Consider the following 4357-nt stretch of genomic DNA (forward strand, 5'->3'; position numbering starts at 1 on the left):
CTTGATTACCGTTCTTATCTGAACACACCCTTATCCTCATCATATGTGCAGATTTCCTATGCTTCTCATCAGTGTGCAGAATGAAACCGGTATTCAATTTGCCCAGCCTTTTTTAGTGCGCCAGCACAAAATGGCCAACAGCCAAATGTACCTTCAATTATTCATAGAGCAGGAAATAAGAGTGAGTTAAGCGAGAATTTTGTATTCTGTAAGTTCCAACCACAATAAAGCTTTTCAGATAAATTGTACGGAATGCAGGCAGGCTACTATGTGTGGTCTAGGGTTTAGTTCCATGTCTCCTGATAGGCCATGTAGGTGTATGAATTATGCTAATCAGCAACAAATGTCAAAGGAGGTGATATAAAAAAATTAAGAATTGTTTACCAGTCTCGTAACTAACCTGATTTGAAAACGTGACTGCATGACTCCATTCTCTCTAGTTGCAGGCGGGTGAGGGCTTGAGAAATATACCAGAGCTCAGAGGGCGTGCAGCAGTACAGTCGACAGGCAAGAAATGGTCTGAAGCTGGATCCACAGAATGCACTGCAGCTTGAGCCACCTTGTCCTTGTCAGTGATGAGTGGTGACATAGAAGAGGGTTCCAAAGTAGCTGCAGGTAAAGTAGGCAAGCCTGTAATAAAAAAGACTGATCAGCAGTAATAATGGCATTGGCATGCCCTAAAGTGCAATCAGATTTGGCGAAAAAGTATTTTGAAAAATGTAAAAGTAAGTTACATATTCAGTTATATAACCACTGACAGAAATATACTCCACAAGAGTGCGGAAAGAAGCTGGAGCTCATTATGCAAATTTTGATGCACCATTCTGCACAATATTGCTCCCTTTACTAAAATATTACGAGATAGCTTTTTGATTCCCAGAAAAAAAAATCAAAAATAGTATTGGTCAGAAATTCTTCTAACTTTTAGCAGGCATTTTGCAGCTACATGAGTGCCAGTACAACACAGGCATTTCCAGAGTTCTAAAACATGCAGATCTTTGTATACTGGCCCACAGATGGAATGAAAAAAAAAAAATCCTATTGAATAAATGGTGTTTAAGAAAGTTGTTTTTAAATATCTTGGCAGAAACTGTGGAAGGAAACCAATTGATGAGATGTCATCCATTAGGTTCAAAAAACAATACTGACAGCATAAAATTCAAATGTGAAACCTTACTTTTGGCACCAAAAACAAAAAATGGAGATGTGAATATCGGACGGTATGAATGTGATCCAAAGGAAATTTAGCAAGGACCAGTTATCAATGGGGCTGAGTATATTTCCGTTAGGAATCCGGTGTGTACCAATTTTTGTAAAAAATCGTTCTTTATTGCAAGGCATACTATCACACGAAAGGAAGAAAAAAGAATGCGAGCCATAAAAGCGAGGAGGTTAAGTTTTCAAAATTCAGGGACTGAACAAAAATAAAAAATGTAGAGAATATGCAATCTTTTTTTTTTTCTGCTTCTAGAGCGGTTTGTCAATTTTAATCTCATTTTGCTCGCAAGACTCATAAAGCAATGTTTTACTGACTACGAAATCCATAGCTTGTGTCGCGCAAGAACAGCTCCAGGAAGAGGCCAATTTGAAGCCATGACTGCGATCGATCGGCCTGTGCCCAAAGCAAGCACAGTATGAAAACAAAACAAAACGAAAATGCTGATTCAAAACCAAACGCAGAAACTGAAAACAAAGAAACTAGCTGGCCTACATAATGGCTATTGTAACAGGCAAATAGAACTGCTCCAAAAAGTAGATTTCAGGAAAAGAGCGAAGAAAGTGAACATTTGGTCAGAACAAAAAACATAGCAACACTGTCACAGCAACTTACTGCACGCTTTTTGGCCTAGAATCCAAGCTGTCAGCTTCTACTTGAATGCAGAAGCATCACCTGCAAATATCCATTCATTGTAATGCCCACTACTGACAACACAAAATATAAAGGACTGTAGGAAGCAAGTGTAAAACCATAAGAAAAGCATCACAACCCAAAAGCAAGACTTTATTCGCCAGGCAAGCGGATACAAGACCCTATTGATAAAATCAGCTCATATTGCGATTAAAAATGTAAATCCTGTTGGGGAAAATTAACATCGGTTGGGCACAGTAGCCACTCAAAATGGTGTTTTGTAAATTATGCGGTTTAAAGTCCCGCAGAGGCAAATGGGATATGACCATACAGGATGGCTAAAGAATATTTTTAGACCTCAGTAAATCCGCTACACGCACTCACAAGGCACCATACCATGCGCTTCTCTATTTCACCTCTATTTAACCTGCTACCTAGGGATGATCTACGGAGCGGAAAAGCCGCGATGACGGATGGGAAAGTGGTGTGAGTTCGTACGTCCGCAAAGTGCTAGCGTTATCTCGAAAGTCAGCTAAACATTTTATGTACCAACACAGTGCGTTTCCTTTGCTTTGCCCTATAACGAGAATTAGCACTAATAGAAACGAGTAGAACGAGGCCGAGACTGACAAATCAGCGCTCATCACCCAACTTCCATTCGTGAACCTCCTGCGCGTAAGGCAAGAAAGCACAGCATGATTATTTTTTTTTAAGGAAGGAGTTCTTTTTTCTAGCAGCAAATCTGCGACAATAATCACCGCGACATCCAACTTCATGAGCGTTATTTTTGCAGCCAGCTGAAATCAAGCGCGTTCCGTTCCAGCCCGTTCTGTCACGTTCCCAAACAAACGACAAACAGTGTAGCAATGCGGTAGGCCATTGTTACTGTTCACGCACTGCCCGCCTCGGAATGTGATTGAGTATGCTTACCTTTACAGACGATTGCGTAAGCCGTCCAGAAAGCTGTTCGCCTTCACACCACCGGTGCCGAATCAACAAGTGGGTTCAGTTGGTCACGCAGAAAAACATTTTCACGCATTCTTCCTTCGAGCTTCTCAAACTTGACACGATGAACCAATCAATACGCTTGAGCAAAGCAAAGAGCACGAACACTGAAAACTAGCCGGCACGATTAATGCCCGTTTGCCCGAAACATCACATCACAGGCGTACACACTTCTGCAACAATTATGCACGCGAAACGCAGCACATTTCACGACCGACGATTCGCAATTGTTGCTGCAGATTAACGATCGTCGAAACGTGGTCAAGTCTGCACGTGCAAGCCGCCATGTTGGCGAGAGGAAGGTAGCTACCGGCGGCCGCCTGGCGGTGAAAGGGTGAAAGCATAGAGTATAGTTCGTTTCTGTTTCGGTTTCGTTAGAAAAATGCTGCTTGAGTGTTTTCTGTTTTGTAGTGTTATTTCTAGTGCCTTATTTTGGCATAAAGGCATATTGACGGCAGCAAAAATCGGAGCAATACCCAGGAAATTGCCAGTTGGGGGCAATGTGAAATAACGACCTGTTGCTGGCTTTGCATTGAGTTTGAAAAGTGCACGTGCCAGTTAAGATGACATCATTAACACGATTCTCATTTTCCGGTGGTGGATCAGCGAAGCTGAACAAAGTGCACATGAAATTTTGTTGTAGAAAATCAGTAGTTTCGAAAACGAGGCAACTGTCTAAAATATATAATCGGCAGCACAGCAAATGAAGCAGCAGAATTGGAACCCGAGTAGGAAGTCCGTTGTCTATTGTGAAAAGAAGTGTCTCGCTATGCGTGCAGATAATACGGTGCTGAACAAAGCTGCCTGGTAGCTGTGCCGACAAAGATTAGACGACGCAGATAACTTTCTCTTTTTCTCCTTTCTAATTAGTGCTCCGCGTCGTTTCCTACGCATTTTAAAGGACTATAGACACTTCATTTTTGAATTCGTGTTTTATCATTTTTAATAATGCGTAAGACATTACTGTCTTATGATATTCGCTTACGCTCGCTGTATAATTTATAATCGAATTTCTTTTATCAACAGTTTTGGTTTCGCTTTCAACAGTCGATTGATTGATTGATTAAAACTTTAATTTCCATCGATTTAGGAGGCCCCCTCCTCCCCGCTCCTGGCACGCAGGCCTGAGGAACGGGGGCTGGAACCTCCGCGACTAAGGACTAAGGCGTCGAGCTATGGCTATGACGTCACAGTCAAGTCTAGGTCACGTGAGGCATGAATAAAACAGCGATAAAATCGCTCCAGTGTTATTTCATTCAGCAGAAAACTAAAGCCGTCTTTCTTGGAGGACAAGAATTACAAAAGATGAAGCATCTGCAATTATATTGCCGTTTTTTCAGGCCGAGAGTCACGTAGATTTGATTGTGATATCACAGCGATCTCTCAGCTGCTGAAACCAAAACTAGCAAGAAACGCAAAAAAAAAATACTGAGTGGCCGTAGGCAAAAGCCGATTGGTAATCCATATATAGGAATGTCTTGCGCACCTTACCAAAAAGAAAAA

The 4357-nt window shown here is 41.6% G+C and overlaps 1 long non-coding RNA gene across 1 annotated transcript; it reads right to left on the reverse strand.

The window, feature by feature from the left end:
- Positions 1-500: 500 nt before the first annotated feature.
- LOC146174483 (uncharacterized) lies at positions 501-3103 on the reverse strand. Its single transcript, XR_014702235.1, has 3 exons — positions 2780-3103; positions 1832-1891; positions 501-609 (listed from the first exon to the last, which is right to left on the reverse strand). It is a non-coding gene; the product is annotated as an uncharacterized LOC146174483 (long non-coding RNA).
- Between the last annotated feature and the right edge of the window lie 1254 nt (positions 3104-4357).

This window comes from Amblyomma maculatum, chromosome 11 (genome assembly GCF_055883805.1).
Source record: "Amblyomma maculatum isolate TAMU_Amacu chromosome 11, ASM5588380v1, whole genome shotgun sequence".
In the NCBI taxonomy this organism is placed as follows: domain Eukaryota; kingdom Metazoa; phylum Arthropoda; class Arachnida; order Ixodida; family Ixodidae; genus Amblyomma; species Amblyomma maculatum.